Source organism: Limulus polyphemus, unplaced genomic scaffold, assembly GCF_000517525.1.
Source record: "Limulus polyphemus unplaced genomic scaffold, Limulus_polyphemus-2.1.2 Scaffold476, whole genome shotgun sequence".
In the NCBI taxonomy this organism is placed as follows: Eukaryota; Metazoa; Arthropoda; class Merostomata; order Xiphosura; family Limulidae; genus Limulus; species Limulus polyphemus.
The window spans coordinates 214,479-224,574 of NW_013666086.1; the positions used below are offsets into that span (position 1 = coordinate 214,479).

At 32.3% G+C, this 10,096-nt stretch overlaps 1 long non-coding RNA gene across 1 annotated transcript; it reads right to left on the reverse strand.

Moving 5' to 3' along the window:
* Positions 1 to 1,225: 1,225 nt before the first annotated feature.
* On the reverse strand, positions 1,226 to 5,851 carry LOC111085573. Its single transcript, XR_002610382.1, has 3 exons — positions 5,726 to 5,851; positions 4,905 to 4,959; positions 1,226 to 1,855 (listed from the first exon to the last, which is right to left on the reverse strand). It is a non-coding gene; the product is annotated as an uncharacterized LOC111085573 (long non-coding RNA).
* Between the last annotated feature and the right edge of the window lie 4,245 nt (positions 5,852 to 10,096).

Genomic DNA, 10,096 nt, shown 5'->3' on the forward strand with positions numbered 1-10,096 from the left:
AACTCTTGGGCTAATGAAAGCAGCTAGCTATCACCACCCACCCGCCAACTCTTGGCTACTCTTTTACAAACGAATAGTGGGATTGACCGTCACATTATAACGCCCCCACGGCTGAAAGGGCGAGCATGTTTGGTGTGACGGGGATTCGAACCCGCGAACCTCAGATTGCGAGTCGAGCGCCCTAACCACCTGGCCATGTCAGGCCTTTCTAACAAAGTACTAATGTTAACATCCTCTTGCGAGTTTTAATCCAGCATCCACTAATTTAGATTATTTAACTAATAACATACTGACCCTGTGATCTCTCTAACAGCATATAATATTTTTAAATAACAGCAACTGGGAACTTTCTACAGATGTTAAAAAGTCTACCAAAGTAAAGGAGAACAATGTAATGATATACGTATATGGAGAGATACGTTATTGGGAACGATATAGTTAAATTGAACCCTTCACAAAAGAGGCGAGAAAAATATGTGCAAATTGTAGGGAATTATATATTCGTGAAACATATAATTTAAGATTAAGGGTAAATTTACATACATTTCATGTTAGGTGTCCCGAAAAAAAGCCCACTATATGCCAGAAAACATTTTAATGAATGTACTTTGAAAAAAAATCTAAAATTCTACAAAGAGCCATATTTTCAGTTTGGGGAATGTAATGTAAAACATAAAATATTACTTTATATTTTATAGAAAAACTATGGCGCCACTTTAAGTAGATAGCAGTATGAGAGCAAAAGTATCTGGTTGTGTAAAGTCAGTATACATTATGAAACCATGAAAAGTGTTACTAAGACTTACTGAAAAAAACTAAAAGTAAGTAAGAGTATGAAATTATAGAATAACTAAATTTCATTTCTATAGTAATGAGAGAAAGTATAATTAGAATAAAATTTTAATTTAAAAAGGAAATATATTGACTAATTTTATTTATTTATTTTTTAGCATTTTTAATGTAGTTAATTTATACATGGAGTGTATTATATGTTTGTACATTTGGAAAATATACGTATTTAATTTAGACTATTTATGTTTAATTGAAAAAGGGTATTTATACGCCTTCGTTATAGATTCTCGGTAGAATTATATATTGAAGAAGTGACCTTTGAAGTCACGAACCCGATTATAGAAATTAATAAAGGACAGAAAAATTAGAATAGCTTGGTATTCCAATGTTTTATTATATATATGTTTTTACATTACTAATAAAAACAAAAGTGGGTAATACAAAAATATCTTCCTACTCTGAAAGATTTTTATTATTTTATGACTCTTTTTTTCCCATGTCCTGATACATATCAATAAGTAAGTGTAATAAATCCAGACATTGTTTGAACGCCTACAAATGATAAAAAGTATTCTATCCATTCCAATACACATTTTTATGTTGTACGTCTTTTGACTGAACTAATTACTACTTTTCAGTGATCCTTAAGGCTACAAATCTAGAAACAAACAAACAATATTTTTTGTTCCAGTCTCATGATCCATCGTTACTCTACGTTTTCTGTGTTGAAAGCTTCATTTATTTCCTTATTTTCCAGTTAGGTTAACCAGTAAAGTTACAGTTCTTCTACATCAATAGTTACATGTTTTACCATGGCTGAGTTTAAGGCAATAAGATGGACAGAAAATTGGTGTTCTTTCAGGCGTTGGTCTGAATACCATCCAGCTACACTCATATAAGATTTTTTTTTACAAACAAACAGGGTTTTATCCACAATACTTTGCCTTTAGCTTGTCATAAAGTTGTATAACGTTGGTCAAATAGTCGCGTAGATTTTCACTCATGTGGAACATTGTCTGTTTTTCGATTTGTCTTCCAAGTTTTTTAGATTTCTTAGCTTAGTCTGGAAATGAAAGGAAAAGCTATGGAGAACCAAGTTTGATTTGTTTTGTGGCAGTAGGCGTGGTCATTTTTCCGTTTTGGATGAACAAACTTTGGACAACTCTTCCATAGGTAACTTTTAAAAATTCTCATGATTGTTAATTAGTTTTATATAACCACAGTTTTTCATAAGGCGTCGACACTTCCAAGAAATATTTTAGCTTTTTGTCAGATTGTTGTATATTAAATAAAAATAATAGTGCTAGTAAATTTAAAAGCTAAAACATTATATAATCAACAAGTATATTTGGAATAACATATTCAACAAACATACGTAAACCTAATTACGATTTCAAAAAAACAACTAATTACATTTTAAAAGGATCAGAAAATTTTCAGATATTTGTTACATTGAATATTTAAAATTCTAAGTAGGTTGTATTGCCCCGATTACTTTTTAAACAACAAACGAAAATTAATTTGATAACGTGTTTATTCTTACAAATATAATGTGCATTTTGTTAGTCGAGTTTTTCCTTCACATTTAAAAATTTATGACTAGATATTTCTTTTTTTTTGTACTTTTCTTAAACCATGCTATCTGGAAACTCGTTATTGAACGATAATACAATAGAACATTTTAATATTTGCAGATAAAATAAATGCTTACGAAAACTAGAAATAGATTCCTTAAAATACCAGGTATTCACCAATTGAATGCAATTAATACCATGTATTTTTCTAAAACCAGTTGTGGCATATCGAAATGTCTGCGGACTTACAACGCTAGAAACGCGTTTCGATACCCGTGAGGGGCACAGATAGCCCATTGTGTAGCTTTGTGCTTGATTTCAACCAACCAACCAACTAAAACCAGTAATATTTTTGGAAGTGATTATTTCGTCTATTTGATATTAAATACGTATAAAAAAAGTGAGACTCATAACTGATATATATATATATTACGTTTTCTTTAACTTTACAAAATATTTGCACAACCACACTAGGAATATGGTGAGAGAAGAAACGTATTTTAAACAATCCTTTTCTTAAATACCAAGAATACGACATTATTATAATCAATCATAAATGTTGCCTTTTTAGAACGATATTTAGTAGAACGTTAGTTACACAAGTCGCACAATAAGTAGAGCGTGCAATGTTCTAGCAAATGACAAAATTCTTGTAATTTCTCATACTAATTCTAACTTTGAGAAAGTACACACGTATGAGGATGTTTGGCAAATATCCAGTGGTTTATTTCACCAAGAATATATATATTATTACAAGAAATGGTTCTATGTAAGTCCAATTGTGTCACAGTTGTCAGAAACATTTAAATGCACAACAAAAAGTACAACCTACGAATATTTTAAGTAACTAAACTAAACAGAAACATAAAATAATATATATAATTTTATGAAACATTTTGTGCTGTTACGTATGCTGAATTCACCATTCTTTGTCAGAATAACATATGCATCGTTTATATTCAGTTCATGATTAAACTTTGTATATTCGGTATAATTAGCTCAAAGAAGGATAAAAACAACGGTTTTTCATTCACCATCAAACCTTAATTATAACTCTTATATACGAAGACGAAGAATGATGCATATTGATTTGGTTGGTTTAGAGCAAAGCCACATTGGGCTATCTGCTGTGTCCATCGCGGAGAATCGAACCCCATATCTTAGCGTTGCAAATCTATAGACTTATTGCTGTTCCACCGGGGGACAGAATGATGCAGTTTCAGCTTCGATTCTCAAAAGTATTACTAACATTATCTATAAGTCCAGTGCAAGTCTTACAAGTGTTAGGTTTTGGATTAAATTTTTAGTAACCCCAAACAGATAAAAAAGATAATTACTAGTATTGAAACTAATATAAAACAAATTGAGGTTAGTGAAATTTGTAATTTGATAAATTATAAATGCCAAGATGTAATTATGTCACCGACATACATTCTCCTCAGTAAAGACTAAACAGACACAACATTTCATAAATTGATAATATAACAAGTTGAACAATGTCTAACTTTACCAACTGGATGAAAAAAACCCGACTAATTTAAGTCCGCCACGTTTTTATGCCTCACCTAAAATTCCTAAGTTAAATAACAGTTTTAAACCCATTGTTTCTAGTGCAGGGAATTCTGCTCAATGTGTTGCTAAGTGAATTACTAAGGTGTTTTCGTACTTACAAAGTGATAATAAATTTACTAATATATTCAGTTACATTTGCTGACAAAATCAAGAACATAGAATTTATATCTCCTGGTATATTAGTATTATTTAAGTTATTCTATTTCTTTTCTTAAGTACAAGTAGAAGAAATTATTAATTGTTTTCAAGAAAGGTTAATTGAAACATCGGTATCACCTATAGAAGAAACAGATATCATCAGTTTTAACCTGGTCGTGTGTGGAAAACTTCTTTTTAAAATTAGTGATAAATACTAGCACTAAAAGAAGGGATTGGCTATGTATTCGTCTCTCTTTCTACTCCTTTGTGAATTGTATGTGGACAAGTTTGAATGTACTGCATTTGAAAATGCTAAGTTAAAACCTAGTGTTTGGTGACGATGCGTGGATGATACGTTCTTGATATGACGACAATGCGATAATTAGTTGCAAAACTTTGCTGAGTATTTTAACAATGCTGGTACATCCAAATCAATTCAATTCACATAGGATCTAGAGTAAAATAGATGTATTTCTTAAAGACATCTCAAACGCGAACACTATTGTTTATATTCTGTTTCATATTTGAACTGAAGAGTGTGTATACATAATTGATCACAGCCATACAGTGAGATTATATCCAAAATATAAATACATGTATTAAACATAGCTAGGTAGCGTAGAAAGTTACGAAATGTAAGAAGTCTCGAAGTATTGTTTTGTTTATTAATGTGTGAGCAAGAACTGCAAGTTTACGATATCGACAGATAACAAATATACCGTTTTATTTGCTCTATATCTTTGATCCAACTTATGTAAATGTGTAAGAAATGACGACGGAGTTCACTGAGAGATATAACTAGTTTAAGTTAGAAAAGGAAGAGCTTACTTTTATCATTCCGGTCTTCACTCTAGCGGATGTATCACAACATCTGATTTGAGTACTGAAAAAAAGAAGGAAACGCCAAAACATTTAGAAGTGAAAATAATGATGTTTATATATATTTGAAAAATCTTTCCTTTTAAGAGTGACTACCTAAAATCACAGTGAGAATAAATAAATATTTTATTCTTGAAAATGATGTTTGTAGTCTCTTTAATGTAACGATCTATCAAATACAACCTATAAATATTACATATCTTCAAAAGTGTTTTATGTAACTTATCTTCTTCTTACCTTTCCAATTGCCCCCCAGTAGCACAGCGGTATGTCTGCGGACTTACAACGCTAGAATCCGGGTTTCGATACCCGTGGTGGGCAGAGCACAGATAGCCCATTGTGTAGCTTTGTGCTTAACTTCAAAAACAAACAAACAAACCTTTCGAATTACTAAAATGTGTACAGCTTTTCAAACGACATTTGTACCAGCTTAAGAAAAGAAGCTTTTATCAATATTGCATGAGATTTTTTAGCATATTGTATTTACAAAGGCTCATTTAAAATTTTCAATCATTCAATAAAACGGATTCACCTGTTTTTGTTTTATTGTAAAGTAAGTGATTCAGGAGTGAAACTTTCTGAATTATTCTCAAGTTTAGTTCATGCTTAGCTATGTTATTAAACAAAATCACTTTAATGATATTCAAATGTTACTCTTCATCACAATTGATATGGTAGGGCGTTTTTCTTAATTTATTTCTATTTGTTGGGTGTTTACTTACCATTTAAGGCGATTTCACAAGAAAACACGCTTATCAATCTGTACTTACATTTGTTGATGTAAAGTTCAGAGTTTAATTTCGTAGGTGACACAGTTTATACTGATAGACGGTCTAAGGTTTACTATGGCGAGTAAAGTGTTTCCATATATTTATACAGGGCTGCTCATAAACGTTACACGTGAAAACAGTTAATCTGTACCCGATCTTTGTTACTTTGAACAGGTTGATATGATAATCTCATATGTGTTTAGAAACGAATGATGTGGCCAATTGGGAAATTTCTGATCATGTTTAGGACAAAGTTCTGGCTTTTTATATTTATGGTCCTCCGGTGGGACAGCGGTAAGTTTTATAACACTAAAATTCGGAGTTCGATTGCATGTGATGGACACAGCAGATAGCCCAATATGGCTTTGCTCTAAAAGCAAATAAACAAATTTTATAGTTATGTAATATTAATCAAAGTTACAAGGAGAATAGCGTGACGATTAGTTAAGAGTTATTCAAGGGCGAAAATGAAGTAACCCAAGAAAACTTTTAGATAAAATTCCCAAAGTGCAAAGACACGCTACATTAGAGATAACCACTTAGTTACAGAAACGGAGGCCACACTAGTCTAGAGTTAGTTTAGAATTGCATGTGGCAATAGATTATAAAACCTATACCTTAATGAAATACACTGCCCATAACCTTAAGTTCATAATTTAATTAGAGATTTAATTAAAATTTCCTGAACTTTACATTTAGGCTAGATCAGTCAATGTGATCACAAGTTTTATTACTGTTGGGTGTACACTTGATCGAATTTTAATTGCAAATAAGCTTCCTTTGATATTGTTTTATAAAATATTCAGGTATATCCAATTTTTTTTAAAAAAACATGAACTTACTCAATTGCAAGGCCCTAAGCCTTGAAAACAATTAACGAGATTAAAAATAGTTTTTGCGGCTTTGACCAAGATTTGGTGTGTGGTTAGTGAATTTAATAACAGGGAGAATGAAAATGAGTGAGTACTGTGTGTAGCGTCTTGAGAAGTTAAATTCATCTTGTTCAAAGTTGCCAGAAGGATAGTACGCCAATCGCTGAACTGGAATGTTCAGTGGAAGCGAGAGGATCAGAAGGAATATAAAAATTCTCAAATGCTTCCAAAGATAACAATAGGTGGTCTGTAACATTACGTGTTTACAGAGACGTTTTCAAAGCCCCAACCTTGTTAGTATCACAGGTACAGCATATTTGTTTATGAAGTTTAAGATATGAAGCTGAAGAATGGAATGTGGAACTTTATCAGGACTTAGTTTTTAAAGGAAAATAGATGGTATGGATAGCTAACACTACAAAGAGACAAATCCAGTTCATTGGCAGGGACATGAGCCTATTGAATTGAGTCTATACTACCTGGACGAGTAGAAGATATGAACACCCAGATCAATTTGTAATCAGTTCCCAGACCATTATTTTTCAGAGATGGTACAGAAAACGTTGGGAAGTAAGCTTAACAGCTATTAGTGATTATCAGAACTATGAGAACGTTGGCCTGAAACTCAAAGTATTTAACCTCAGAAAGAGAATGTCAGAAGGAGGAGAACACTTTTCAAGAATGATGAAGAAATATGAGACTGAAAAGTTGAAGAATAAATCCCACATGCTTTATTTGTCTAGGCACATCCTCATTAAATATGAAATTTATCCAATTCAATAAAAAATACAAAAAGGTTCAAGACTCGGAATGATAAAGGATGACAAAGGAACCCTTACTCCTTTTAGGCTCTGTGTCTCGATATTAATTGTTCTAGGATGATTTCTCTACCACGATTACTTGGCAATCAATGTTGGAGAAATAGAACACTAGGTTTATCTGAGCTTAGAGGTGTCAATATGTATTCCATATGTTCAAAAATAAGCTGAGAAAGGCTCTATATTTTCTTCAAAACATTTTTCCATCCAGAAATCCTATTTTTAATATCCAGCAAGTACTGATATATGCATGGTGAGACTCCAACCTGAATTATTGTCCTTTCACAAAATGTCTTAAGTGCGTCAGTAAGGTGCCTACTACTAACAAATATATCGTCATTGTCCATTAACTGAATTTTAAGCCTGTTGTTTACAATCGAATATTAAACAGATGAACAACACAGGTGGTTAGAGCGCTCGACTCGCAATCTGAGAGTCGCGGGTTCGAATCCCCATCACGCCAAACATGCTCGCTCTTTCAGCCGTGGGGGCGTTATAATGTGAGAGTAGTCCAAGAGTTGGAGGTGGGTGGTGATGACTAAGCTGCCTTCCCTCTAGTCTTACACTGCTAAATTAGGGATGGCTAGCGCAGATAGCTTTGCACGAACTTTAAAACAAACAAACAATCATTAAGTGAAAAGCGTTAACTGCTGCTATTATGACTCAGACTTTTAATTTGCACTTAAGAAAAGTAGGTAAAAGAACAGCATATTACCTCGCCATATCAAATGTAGAGATGAGGAAAACATCACTTGATAATTGGCTACAATAGCTGTAAGAAGAAAAACGTTGTGATTAGTATACAATGCAGCTCTGTTTTGTTCGTTGTAAAACACAAAACCGAATCATAGGTTATAAGTGTTGTGGCAACTGCAAAGATCGAATTTAATGTTATACGCCCTCAAACTTAAAACTGGGCTACAGAGGGACTGCATTTTTGGAAAATACTTGAGGTATTCACAGTTTCTTAGGTTAGTATTTAACGTTCACCTACAGTAAGTTGTGTTGTAAAATAATTATAATTTCCTTCTATCACCAGTGATGCAAATCATTGCATCAAAACCAATAAGACTTTATACCTTAAAAAATCCTCATGAAACAAGAATATGTGGGAAGGAAAAGGAACATACAATCGCCAGTATAACAATAAGATTAACATAGAATGCTGACAGAATCCTTTGGACCAGAAAGAAGAAATATCAGTGAGGAGGAATTTGGAATCGGGGACAACTTGCAGAGAATACATCATGACGCCATAGTGTATGAATAATAATTTTATTAATAGAGTATTGGCAAAATTGTTCACTCCATCCTACAAAATGGACATAGACACATACTCCGAGATACACCAATGATCAGAGCACAGCTGATCTACTTACTGATACTTAATAAGTACTTTAAGGTGCGTAACATATCCATACAGATTATGGAGCTAATTAAGAAAACTGTTCATAGAGTTGTAGTAATTTTTGGAAATTGTTAAGACAAAGACATCATCTATTTTTCCATAATCACCTATATTAGTGTAGAGAACCAATCAGATGGTTAAATTTGCCAAAAAACAACAACAAAAAAAAGCCAGAAAATATTTGTTGGAATTGTCATCTAAATTATTTAATGATGCCTTCTGAGCAACTGTTTACTGGCTTCTTACTAGATCTAATGATATTTACCAGAACTTCTAAACAAAGTGACATGTGAATTACAACCCTAAGTAATGGACGATGTCTAATAGCAAGAGTGGGTTAAATGGCTTCATGAAATATTGGTGGATGTCCATAATTATGGCCATTATCAGTCAGAAAAATGCTATGAGTGAAAAATGAATGAGAAGTGTTTAAACTGAAGACCCTGGTTGTGATTGGGATCCACCAGAAGCCTAAGCTTGAAGTTGAGAGACATACATCTGAAACTAGAATCTAAGTTGAATCGTCATTCAATCTACATTCTTCCTAATAGACAATATTTCTGTGTTCTGGTCAGTCAGAATTCCACAGAGAAAGGTGGGAGCTCTAAAAGAAAAATGAACAAGAGATGAAGATAGATAAGAACATTGGTGGAAAGGAGTATCGTGATGAGGTGAAGAATAAAGAAGAAAAATCAGATCTTAGAAGGAATTCAAGAGTGAATAAGAATGGAAGATTCTCTTTTGATTTAATAAAACTATTGCTTTCGAGTTTCATTACATTCAATTAAAGAATACTAGCACATTGGCAAACAACGTGGTTGACTGCATTTAATCATCTTCATATGTTTACTTCATCATTTTAACTAATAAACATATGTATATTTATTTGAGCAATTGTATTTATATTTTGAGATGATTAATTTGCGTATCAAGTACGAAAAGAGTAAACCTTAAAGAACACATTTAATACTAACCTAGTACCTTAGTTTTATCTAAGCATCTTTTGTGTTTGAAGTTCCTGACTGTTAAAGGAAGTTCTGAATATTTACTTGATAATATAAAATATGGTAATATTCAAGATGTTTATTTTTATTTGATATTGACGTTATTGTGCTGAGTTAATTCATTGTAACTCTTGCAAGCAATTGTATATTTGTATTAAAATGTTTGTTTTCGTTACGCTTTATAAAAAAATATCTTGGAGGACCTGTTTTGAGTTTTAAATTATTCATCAGCTTATGTGTTTCATTTTAAATACTTTAAGCAATAAAGA